General features: G+C 45.9%; 2 non-coding genes across 2 annotated transcripts; both read left to right on the forward strand.

Moving 5' to 3' along the window:
* The first annotated feature begins 4181 nt into the window (after positions 1-4181).
* Positions 4182-4254, forward strand: TRNAR-UCG (transfer RNA arginine (anticodon UCG)). Its single transcript has one exon. It is a non-coding gene; the product is annotated as a tRNA-Arg (tRNA).
* Positions 4255-10551: 6297 nt separating this feature from the next.
* On the forward strand, positions 10552-10624 carry TRNAR-UCG (transfer RNA arginine (anticodon UCG)). Its single transcript has one exon. It is a non-coding gene; the product is annotated as a tRNA-Arg (tRNA).
* Positions 10625-12725: the final 2101 nt, after the last annotated feature.

Below are 12725 nucleotides of genomic sequence, written 5' to 3' on the forward strand. Positions count from 1 at the left end.
CTAAGAAACTGCCTCTGGATATAGCTGAAATCAAAACGTTTGAATCATCTCTCAACACGAAGTTTGAGACTTTGGATGCTCGTGTATCTTCTCTGCAGTCACCCTCAAAGTCTATTAGTGGTGCGCAGGCTGCTAATGACAACCTACACACTCAAATCCAGCAATTAAAAACGCTATCTCAACTTCATTTTGCAGAAACGATAATATAGGAAACAGGTCGAGTAGAGACAACTTTATTCTACGTAGTCTCGGCGAGGGCCCTAACGAGAATTAGGAAGAACTTTCTCGCAACACAGCTAAGTGGTTCCAGGACGCTCTTAAGATCGCCTGTACGCGTATCGAAAGGTGTCTTAGACTCGGGAATATTTTCAGGGGCCGGTCACGTGCCGTTATTGTGAAGCTCCTTGATTTTCAGGATAAGGTGCTGCTGCTGAGGTTCGAAATATTTGCAAGAAGTTCTTGGAAGCGTCCTCCTAGCACAGGTATAGTGGCTCATCTGTGCAACTTCGATTTGGTAATGTCTTTATTGACAGGGTACGATACGATTGGGATGCCACATACAATGCTCTCGCCTGATCATCTGCTGGCTCAACTAAACCAGCCGAAGCACGTGCCAGGGCCAAATCTCCTTGACTTCACGATACTGGTAATAAACTTTCCATTTTAAACGTTAATTCAAGAAGCCTTGTCAGCAATTTCCCTAAATTTATTTCCTCGGTCTCGTCTTACTCGCCACATATTATCGGTTTCACTGAGACGTGGTTTCATGATGGTGTGCACGATCCTGAAGTAACCCTCCCTGGCTTCAAAGTGGTTCGGGGAGACATGAAATTCTGGAGAGGAGGTGGTGTTGCACTAATTCTTCAATCTCACCTCCACTTTTCTACACTGCCTGCCCGGCCTGATGCTGAGTCTTTGTGGTGTAAAGTCCAACTTGAAGATATGTCTTTGTTTATAAGGGTCGTTGACCGTCCGCCTGGTTCTAATGTTGAGTATTTACACAACACAAGTGAATTTTCGCATATTTATGATAATTCATGTAACGCTACCTGCATGGTCGAGTTTAACGCTCCTGGTGCTGATTGGTCTTCTATGAAAGTGAGCGGACGCGAAGTAGCTATCGGGTGGGAGTTGGTCGAGATTTCGTTGTCCTGTGGCCTGCACCAGAACATTAACGATTTCACTCGGCAAACTTTAGTCCTTGATCTTGTTTTTCTTGCTACTTTTTAATGACGGTTATGAATGCGATGTTATTCATCGAATATTTGAGCACGATACTGTGGCAATTCCATTTTCAGGCATCGTCCTTAAATTTCGCTATATCTCCTGCAGATTCCTGGCTTTAACCGTTCTGATACTTTGCCAGTAAGAGACGCTTTATGCGAATCTTTTGATGTGTTTGAAATAATAAGTGTGACTAGTGATTCTAATACCTTGACAAGTTTCTTCGAAAATCTTGTCAGTAAGTGTATCAACCTTTGCATTACCTTAAAAACAAAGAAAATAAACACTGAAATTCCTTCGATGACTAAGGTCCTTTTGTATTTATCCTGTTGTGTGGCCGGATTATGTCGATAAAAACGCTATGGCGACTCAACAAACCTCATGCAGTTCCGTAGCGCTACACAAGACTTTGTTCTAATATGGTTGGTGCAAAAGAATTTTACTACAAGGTAACCTTGCCGAAATGAATGAAGACTAATTCCCGCAAATTTTGGAAAGCTATCCTAGCGCTTGGGTCATCCTCGGACACGTTGATAATTAACAATGTTCTGATACGCAGACAATAGCTTCTTCTTTCACACCTACTCCCACTCTGTCTGTAGAGATACCTCTGATAATCGGTAATCCTGATACTGATAACTCTGATACTGATAACTCGGTAATCCCTGCTCTTGATTCCCTACATTCGACGATGTATCACTGTATACTGAGGGTATACTTAACTTAATCCTAAAGTTAGACACCAAGAAGTCGTATGGTCCTGACCATCCCCCGACTCGTTTTCTCGTTCGATACTCTTTTTCACGCAGCACTTATCTAATAATTATCTTTGGAATTCCCTCCGAACTGCTACCCTTCTTCCCTCGTGGAAACTCGCTTCAATTGTCCCCTTATTTAAGTAGCTAACGATCAATTGTTATCTAACTATAGGCCCATATTCTTAACAGCACATGCATGTTATTTAGTCAAACACATTATTTGTAAATATAGTATGGAAGTTTTTGAAACTAACAGAATTTTTATGCGCTTTCCAGCATGACTTTAGAAGTCATCTCAGCACTATAACGCAACTAACAGAATTCGTTCACGACATCAGCAGCTATTACGACATAGGTGACCAGATTAATGCTATATTTGTAGACTTTGCGAAGGCCTTCGACACTGTCTCGTGCCCTAAACTTGTGCATAATCTGTTCCTTACACTAAAAAAATGCATCCTTGTTTGGCTGGATATCGGATTTCCTTTCCCAGCGCTAACAATATGTACGTTTGAACTCTACTAACTCACCCTTGATGCCTGTGTCATCAGGAGTTCCCCAAGGCTCAGTACTGGGTCCTCCTTTATTCCTGCTTTATATTAATGATCTTCCCCTACACACCTCAGTTAAAATACGCCTTTTTGCAGACGATTACGTGTTATATCATACAATTAAATCTCTAACTGATAATGCTCTCCTTAACAATTATTTCGCTGTCTTCTGTAAGTGGTCGAAAGCATGGCAAATGAATGTCAACTTTTGCATAACCGTATCCGTGTCCTTTACACGACGTTCATGCGTTTCCTTTTCTACCTATGCCTTTGATAATATTACTTTAATTACAGTGCTCGAATTCAAATATTTAGGTATCCCACTAAGACACAATTTGTCATGTTCGAAACTCCTTGATGTCAGCTGTATTAAGGCCCTTAAAAGACTAGGTTACTTACATCGTACGCTGGATCTTGCTCATGAAGAAACTAAGCTTCTACCATATAAACCCCTAATTCGCCCCATCCTCGAATATGGCTGCGTGGTATGGAAGTCATACAGGCACTGTGACATCAAAAAACTAGAATCAGTGCAAAAAAAAAAGGCAGTGTGTTTTGTTTGTAGGAGTTATGACAAGGACTTAATTTTCGCCGTCTAACTCGCTTCCCCTACTTGGTCTCACTCGTCTTGCAGAGCTTCGCAAACATGAATGCCCAAAATTTCTTCGCATGGTAATTAATTATCGTCGTCTTTCTAGATAACTATTTTACCTTCTCCACACCCTCATCTACGAGGAGTCGCTATGTTCTAAATATCTCAACCTTTTTTGCCCGCACTAATTACTTTAAATACAGCTTTTTCCGTCAACAATTACCAATAAAACAATTGACGCAAGCTTGTTTATAAATGTCCGTAACTTTGTTGTTCATCGCCCACTCCTGCAATATCCTCTTTGAGGGTGCAGTATGTATAAATAAATAAATAAATAAATAAATAAATAAATAAATAAATAAATAAATAAATAAATAAATAAATAAATAAATAAATGCAATTAAGCATTTGAAGGAGAAGCAGAACGTAGGGTAAAATGTAGGAACAAGAAGGACGCGTAAGACAGCTTATTGTTCAGCCATAGTGAGGGCTTTTCGAAAAAAAAAAATTAACTGGGGCAACTTGGTCGTAAAGATTTCAGTGGTAGCTATACACTGTCGTGGCGAATGTAAATTTAAGTTATCTTGGGAAAGGTTTGTACAGGGCTCCTCAAAAACCCAGTGGCTGGCCCGACGACAGCGACGACGAGTTGATTCCTGTGTAAGCATGAGCTCCGAAATCGAACGATCACAATCTTGGAGGCCATGGTGACAGATATTGGATGAAACATATGAAGACTATATTGGAGTGCCCTTTTACGTTCGTCTCCTCGATCATCAGACACCTTTGTAGACATCAGAGTGTTTTAGATTTGCGGACGGAAACGGCTTGCGTACGCAAGGACTAGGGGCTACGGTACTGCGCATGCGCAGACCCCTAACGTCTGGGTCAACACGCATACGCAACACCGGCGTCCCTAGTTCTTGCGTACGCAAGCCGTTTCCGTACCCTAATCTAATACTGTCTATCCTTGCCATTAAAAAAGCAAGAAAAAAAAAGAAACGGAGAGGGCGAAATGCCGAGCGGCCTCCGCGTGTTCGTGGCGTAGTAGCGGATGTCCGCGTGGCCTAATGGATAAGGCGTCTGACTTCGGATCAGAAGATTGCAGGTTCGAGTCCTGTCGCGGACGCGTGCGTCCTTTAGCATTTTCTTTTTCTTTGCGCGTAATGAGTGGCCGTCGTAGCCATGGTAGCCAGTAACTCTGTTCAGTACAGTAACTCTATTCCTTGCATATATAGTCGAAGGACGTTACAGCGGTGTTGACGGGTGCAGTGGTGTGGTGTACTGCCTTTGCATAACCGTCAGCCTCCTCGTTGCCCTGGAAGCCAACGTGAGAGAGGATGAAGTCCCTTGATAATTTGAAAGTACCGAGATTCTGTGAATTCTGCCGCCGCGCCGAAGACCCTCGCGCGCCCTGCTCTTCCCGCCTCTCGAATCGGCCCTTTTCTGAGCAATGATTGGCCCCTGGGGCCGTAGACCAGGAAACGTGCGCGAAATGACGCTTTGCTTCTGTTTTTATTTTACATGGGCGCCATTAACAGGCTGCCTCCCTCTGTTGCGAGTCAAGCTCCGTCGGGGTACGAGGGGTAAGCTCTGCTACTTTTGAAGGTCTGCTTTTTATGTCTTTTTTATGCTCGGGTGCTGCGCGTTTCAGTGCACCAGCCGGGTTGAAAATGGCTTTACACTGTTCACAATCCCCCGAAGAAAAAATGACATGGCGCGTAGGAAGAAGTGCATTCATAGCATCGCCCATAAGGACTTCGTTCCGACGAAGCATACTGTGCTCTGTGAGCTGTGTATTTTTTTGTACTTAAAGGACTATGTCTGTTTGAATCTTATTGCGAGTTAATGAGAACGCAGTCAATCTTGCCTAAATTGTTTATTAATTTGGCCGTCGTGTTATACGTCATGTTTTTATTTAAAAATGGTAATGGTAATGGAAGAAGATAAAAGTAGTAGTAAGAATTCAGGTGTAATGCTAGTAGTGTAATAATATAATATAAAATAATGGCTATACCTATACTGACTGCGGAATTATGTGACCAACAATGATAGCTAATCCGAGTGTGAGTAGGAATGAATAAATAACAGTGAGAATAAACAATGGCTAAGCTATAATGACTGAGTAATTATGAATGACCTAAATAACGACCGTGAACGAGTCAGCGAAATTGAGAATAATGAAAGACGACCTCCGAATATAGAGAATGAACAAGACTAATTCACCTATACTTATAGTGACACGGGAAAACTGAGAATGGCCATGCAAATATAGGAATGAATAACAATGACTCAATAAAATTAAAAACGACTACGCAGAACTGAGAATGACTAAGCAAAATGAGAAATGACGCAAGGAAAATACAAATAATTAAGAATGACTCAGCAAAATTAGGAATGACTAAGAACGAACTATCAAAATAGAGATTGATTCAAGCAAGTTTACATGGCTATGAAAAACTCATTAATACGGAAATTGACTAGGCAGAACAAGGCACGACAAAGAATAACTGCAAAATTTAAAATGGCGAAGCAGAATTGATTCACCAAAATTGAAAATGACTATGAAGGCCTAAGCAAAAGTCAATTTTTGTATTCAAGAAGTAATAACGCCGCTGCATGGAAATTTCTCCGAGGAACTAAGAAACTATCCTGCCTCTAAAACCATTCGGGAGCAGCTTCATAAACAGTAGCATTTGTGCGATAATCCTGCACTAGATGAAATCTGCATTTAGCATATCGTCAGTGGGCTGAAAAAGACATATTGAGGAATGTACACATACATAACGCACACATTCTGCCACTAAAACTGTGCACTATTAATACGACCGGTATTAAAATGGCAAATCCTGTGTGGGCTATAATAGTGCGCAGTTATCGTTCATGCCGTAAGCGTTCACACTTAACGCTTTCGTTGCGCAAACGAGAAGATAATTACGGAGGCTCATGGTAGGGTCGAGGCATGTCCGACCACTTTCCCGCGTTTTTGTTTTATAGTAGTACGTAACAAAGAACGTCAATTTCGGCGCGCTCGCGCGTGCGAGCCACGGCATATGGCCGGCGGCCCCCCGGTGGCCTTCTCAGCGTGCCGTGCGCAGAGCGTGCAGACGGCCGGGAGAGGATATCGAGGAGGAAAGCGCCGGAGTGGAGGAGAGTTTCGCTACTTTCTATATTAAGGGGCTTTAAGATGGGAGCCACTGCAGCGACAACTTCAAGCATTGCCACGGTACGGCTAACAGAGTGTCCTAAAGCTGGCAAGAGCGATGATTTTCTGGCATCGAGCACGCCACCAGTTTGGAATGAGAACCAGTACGGAAAAGAAATCGGGGCCGGGTGCAAGGGGGTGTCTAAGCTTTTCGCAAACGAAACACTGTTCACAATATTATCCTATTATTTTACATATGTTGTCTACAACAAGAAAGCAGTCATGATTAAATAAAAAGAAACATGCTTGATTTTATACTTGTTAGTAATACTACTTAAACTTAACAATTCTCACAAGTGCTAATGAAAACGTTGACCGGAATTGAGAATATGACTTAGAGCAAGTGAAGGAGCTCGTTGTTATGGCTTCCAAGCAGTGTTGCTGTTAAGAATTGGCTCCAAAGCCGACGGTTTATGTATTTCGTTGAATTTGACTGTACGCAACGTGAATGCAGAAATGTTGAACATAATTTTATACATATGACAATTACATTATGTGTAACTGCGTCTGCCCTTGCGTCTATGTGGTTGCATGTTAGCTGGTGCGGATTTGGACACTGCTTTGAAAACGCGCCGTGTGTGCAACGCTTCGTTCTTTATATGTTATCGTCCCCGTGTAGTTGTGCCGTGATGGTGACTCAATGTTCGTGTCGTGTCTTACTGAAATAAACAGACGGCTAAGCGTATTACTTCAGCTACTGCGCAAAATATCTCAAAATGTCGCTATTTGTTCATTCGTTCCCCACAGACACGCCTAAGTTCCCTTTTCAATATTCGAAAGAGCTATTCTATTCGTATTTTAGGCCATGATTACACCTTTCATGGCATATCAGACCCTGTGTGACTCTCAATTCTTGGAGATGTAAGGCGAAATATTCAGTACGTTCAAGGGTATGATTTACCCTTACGAGTAAGAAGGTACTTAGCACAATCTGCATTTTGCGGCTGGGTGTGGTACGGCTGGCGGACGTCGTCGTGACGATGACATGTCCGGGCGGTAGCAGCCCGGACATATTTTTTACCACCCTCCCTCACTACCGCTGGCACGAAAAGGCACTACGGCTGGACCAGCGACTCGGACATTCCGTCCCATGACAGGAGCCCATTGAGGGCTTCCTCTCGACCCCGGAAGCCTCGCGCTTCTGCCGGGTCGTGAGAAGTGAGACTTTCTGCGCCGACTTCGGCGCTACTGAACTCGCCTCTGACCGTCCAAGGTACGCTAACCACTATCTAGCAACGTGGATCTTCACCTCAGAGTGATCACTTTTAATGTGCGTGATATCCGTAGCGTCCAAAAGCAGGCAGAGGTGGTCGCCTTTGCCCGTTCGTCGCCTTGTCGCCTTGTCATCTCCTCTGGCTACAAGAAACAAATTTCTTTGAGGTGTATAAGCGGTGTCCTGATGTTCAAGCGCGCTTTCAGTATTGACTGCTTCTTTTCTTACGCCACGACGCGTTCGAGTGGTGTTGGAGTGCTTGTTCTTAACCGTAACCTGTTGCGCGACCATCATGTAACCTTCGACGCGCTCGGACGCGTGTTGGCGTTCGACTGCACATTTCACTTTGTACGCATTTGATTACTGTGTATCCATGGTCCGGCGCAGTCTGCAAATTCTAATACCTTTTTCAAATCATTGGATCTATATTTCATAGATTCGCGTCCGGTAATTCTCTTGGGCGACTTGAATTGTGTACTTCATTCGGATGCTGATGTCCAGGGCACTGGCAGGGGCAGGCCAAACGGGAGCGCTAGGGAGCTAGGTCGGCTGGCGCAGCAGTTTACGCTCCTAGACGCGTATGAACTGCTCCACAGTAGTACGTACGTTTGCACGTGGCGTCGCGGGGCATCGTCGAGTAGGTTCAACAGAGCCTATGCACCGCGATGTCTTACCGGCTACGTTCATGTCGCTGATGTGCGCTCACTCCCTCCTTCGCCAGTAAGGGACCATTGCCCCTTCGAGTGCTTTTTTTTGTAATCCAGTGCATTAATTCATAACACAAACATGATCATATGCCATGCTTTTTCTTTAATGTGCTTCTTACCGCTCCCTTTCCACTCCAGTGAACTTGCCAGTATCTATAGCATCGACAAGTTCATAGACCAAACCGTCATGACATTAGTCAGGCAGCGGCCTCAGGCGAGCTTATCAGTGCGCGTTTTCCGAACATCGCAGACCCGGCGCCGTAGCAGAAATCTTCCTCGTGTCTGTGCTTGCTGCATACCCGAGTTGTAGCCGATGCCTGTTTGCGGGTTTTATATTTTGCGAGGGAAGCTTCGCGCAGCTTCTTGTCCTGCGGCTACGTATGAATAAGACTGACACCGGGCTCCGTTGCGTAAGTCCGGCACTGCGGCACCGAGCAGTAGCCTACCATGTTGCGCGCCTTCAAAAGCAGCCACTACCTTTTGTAGCTCTTTCAAGCGTTGTAAAGGAGACACTCGAAGCGGGAAAATCCGGCCACTAAATGAGGACCGCAGCGCACGGGGGAATTTAAACTCTCGTTTTCAGCTCGCTTCGGCGCTCCCAAAGCAGCCGACGCGGCGGCAGTGTCCACGTGATCCCTCATAGCACGTCACGCCCACGGTGGCGCCAGCTTTTCCAGTGGTGGAGCTCGAGGCCAATATGTTAGCGGTCCCAAACGCAAGCCGCAGTGAGGTCGCATGCGCTCGCAGCGCCATCAGCGTATTATCTTTGCTGCGTATTTTTTTTAATACGCAATCAAGCATATGAAGTAAAGCACATAAAACTATTCTTGTTAAAATCAGCCAATAGAGAGGTTTAGCTTGTCCGGTATTCGGGTAAACGCAGGGGCGTTGGGGCGGAGCCGTAAAAGGGAGCTAGCTGCCTGCATGGTGCAGCCACCTGGTGGCGCAAAGCTCAAACAGATAAAAACAGCTAATATTGCAGTAACCAAGTGTACTTAACTTTGCTTCGGGTGTAAATTTGTGGCAGCAACACGATTACGCCAGTGCTGAAAATTTACACCAGCAGCGATGTAGAAAAGACTTGGTTACAGCATTAGCTGTTTTTGTCCGTTTGAGCTTTGCACCACCAGGTGGATGCACCATGCAAGCCACACCCGTTTATATACTCCCCCGCCCCAACTGCCTGCGCTTACCCGAATACCGGACACGCTAAACCTCTCTAATATATATAAAAACCACGTCTGTCGACACTTGGCGAAATATCTTTAAGATCATCTACCCGCTAGCTACTCGTAAGTTCTCGTACACCGCGAGAGTCACGTGCATAACGTGACCGCTTAGGGGCAGCGATGTTTTCGGCTGCCCGAACAAGCCAAGGAGGAAAGTGGACGTAGCTGTCTGCGTATGCGCAGTACCGTAGCCCCTAGTTCTTGCGTACTCAAGCCGCTTGCTTCCCATAAACTTACCAGAAACTTACGCTTACCATAAACTAATAAGATTACGGGACGCAAGCGGCTTGCGCACGTAAGAACTAGGGGCTATGCTACTGCGCATGCGCAGACCTCTTCGTCGAGGTGCACGCATACCGTCACCTGTAGTTCTTGCGTACGCAAGCCACCGTTTCCGTCCCCTAATCTAAAGCTCTCTATTCTTGCATTAAAAGAAGAAAGAAAAAACTGGCTGTGGCTTAGCTAAGGATAAGCCCAGGATGCGAAGCATACTAGCCTTTATTTTAACGCGACAGCCTTAAGGAGCTCGTGTCGCAGAAAAGCCGGTGTCGTCGGCGTCGGCTAAGGCGTGCGGCGCTTGCTCAGGCGCACATTTCTTTGTCGTGCCGAACGCTGCGTTGCTCGACGCTCAGCGCGTCCGATGCGGGGCGCGTAGTCGCTGCGCCGTAGCAAAGCCACCTAGAAACAGTCTCTGTAGCACGCCGCAACCTTCGCTTCTCATTCCAACGAGCAGCTCTGTCTCCAGGAGGCATCGCACCTCGTGAGTGTCTAGCAGAGGCAAGCGCAGCTGCTTATATACCGCCGCGACGCCGCGAGCGACGGCGCGAGTTGGAGCTCCGTTTCTCCTCTGTGGTGACGTCACGGCGTCACGTGGTCAGCCTTGAAGGCGACGCCGCGAGCGACGGCGCGAGTTGGAGCCCCGTTTCTCCTCTGTCGTGACGTCACGGTGTCACGTGGTATTGAAGGCGACTCCGCCGCGCCTGAGCTGGGTTGAGCTCTAGTAATATGCTTCGCATAAAAGAGAGGGCGATATGCCTAGGGGCGTCTGCGTGTTCGGAGCGTACCAGCGGCGGTCCTCGTGGCCTAATGGATAAGGCGTCTGACTTCGGATCAGAAGATTGCAGGTTCGAGTCCTGTCGCGGACGCACGTCCTCTGTCTTTTTTTTTTTTTGCGCGGAATGAGTGGCCGTCGTAATCACGGTAGCCACGACTCATTGCCATCGCATGGTCAGTGATCCACAATGACCTTCCATTTTATCTGCATTAATTTTGAACTTTTCTTCATCCGTCCGTCTGTGCAATTTTTACCCGGAAAGGGAGCAAGTTCCGATCGAAATGTGCTGCTGAGGAAAAAGGATGCGAGAAAATGGCGCGGATGTAGTACAGCCAACTAGTACCAATTTTAGCTACATCTCTGTGCGCGTGCTTATAGTGTGCGTACATGCGGGTGAGTACCTTTGTGAACAAGCGGCCACACGTGATCACTGCGTAAACATCCGTAAACTGAAACACGGGGTTCTAAAAGACGCCCATTGAAGAGCGCACGCAAGTACAGATAAAGAAAGCGAGAAGGGAAGCCGGAAGATTCATAAAACCGAACTTCTGCCTCGCGACCGGAATCAGGACGTATATGTGGAAAGCGTAAACGAAAACGAGACGGTTTTAGCGCGACGCTTCTGAGGCGAACTTAAGAAAAACGTAGAGCGTTCCGCATGACGAATGGATCAGAAATGCCAAATCCTGTGGCGCCATCTGGTATACAAAAGTCAAAGCACTTTCGATAGGAGCGGCGACGCGTCTTTTGTTAGGCTGAGCGGCGTCAGAATATGAAGCTGACCTTGATAATAACGGCATACCAAAACTTTGGCCTCAAAGAGACATGAGACTAAGCGAAAACGGATTCCGCCATTAATGTCTTGCTATGGCCACGAAGAACAAGCAACAAAGCCTAACCGAAATCATGCAGGGTGTCTCACTGCCGCCATGCAGTTACTCTAGCCATTCAAAGCCGGTCACGCTAAACCAGAAAGTTAGCGCACACACATAACCCAAAAAAGCTCGTCGCAGCATTTTACGCCTGTGCATTTCGCAGCCACTACGTTATAGCGTATGCAAGAGCTTTGAATGCGAGGCGACCGCGACGAATGTAAAGTCTCATTGGACGCATCGGTGTTCGTCATCGCAGCCATGTTGACATCTTCGCAACATCGGGGGTTGCACGCACTCTTTCTTGGCTGTTTCGCTTGGCAGCGCCTCTTTAGCTGACAAACTTTCTTTGCAGAGCTGCAAACGAACACAGACGTTTTGTATCCGTCACTGTCAAATGCTCCGGAATTGTATAACCATTATTAGGAGTAGCAGCAATCGTTGATTCAAAGCTTGTTTGAGGACCCTAGCATTAACAGCTACATAGTCACTTTGTACTTTCTTTAGATCACGAGCAATTTTGCTGGAGCGATTTAAAAAAGGGATACCCACTACTTCTGTCGGAAACTGGTCCTTGGAATGTTCATTATTTTTTTCAGTGTGCTCTACAAGCTTTGCAGGGAAGGTTCTGTGCTAGCTTATCTAACCACTGTTTACACCGATAAGGCGTAGCTGTAGTTGTTGGTCCGAAAAGAAGAAGCGCATGTACAGTCTATAGCAAAAGTTTGCTGTGTGCGGTTTCCCCATCAAATGTCAATGTCTACACTGTTAAGGCATGACAGCTCGTATTTAATGAATAACTCTGTAGGTGGCGAATGCTACTACATGCTGGAGCACTTAATTCGAGGCTGTGTGACCACGCTTCGCGAGAATTACGCTTCTTGGCAGATCCTACGTCCCGTATACTTTTGTGGTTGACTGTACCTCTGTCGTGGATAGACGAAGCAGCGTGTCCTCATGAGTGCACTTGAAGAACCTCGACAGGAATAAAATATGTCCTGCTGCTGTCCCCGGCGGCGGTAGCCAACTGTCGTGCATTCACAGCATGGCCCATGATTGCGAAGGCTAGAAAGACGGAGATAAAATTCTCCGGTTGCTACACTTGTGTGGAAATCGGTATTAATTAGAGATATTGTTTGAGCAGATGTTCGCTCACATGTTTCGCAAACGTAGTGCTAACCACCAGAATGTTTAGACAAAACGGCGCGATGGATTTAAATTCATGCAAATGTAACGCCAATTGCGCATGTGCAATGTATCGTTTATTCCAAGGTAACGCAGTCACACAAATGAGCGCCTCGCCATTCTCCCTGCAACGCA

The sequence above is a fragment of the Dermacentor albipictus genome, chromosome 2 (assembly GCF_038994185.2).
Source record: "Dermacentor albipictus isolate Rhodes 1998 colony chromosome 2, USDA_Dalb.pri_finalv2, whole genome shotgun sequence".
NCBI classification, from domain to species: domain Eukaryota; kingdom Metazoa; phylum Arthropoda; class Arachnida; order Ixodida; family Ixodidae; genus Dermacentor; species Dermacentor albipictus.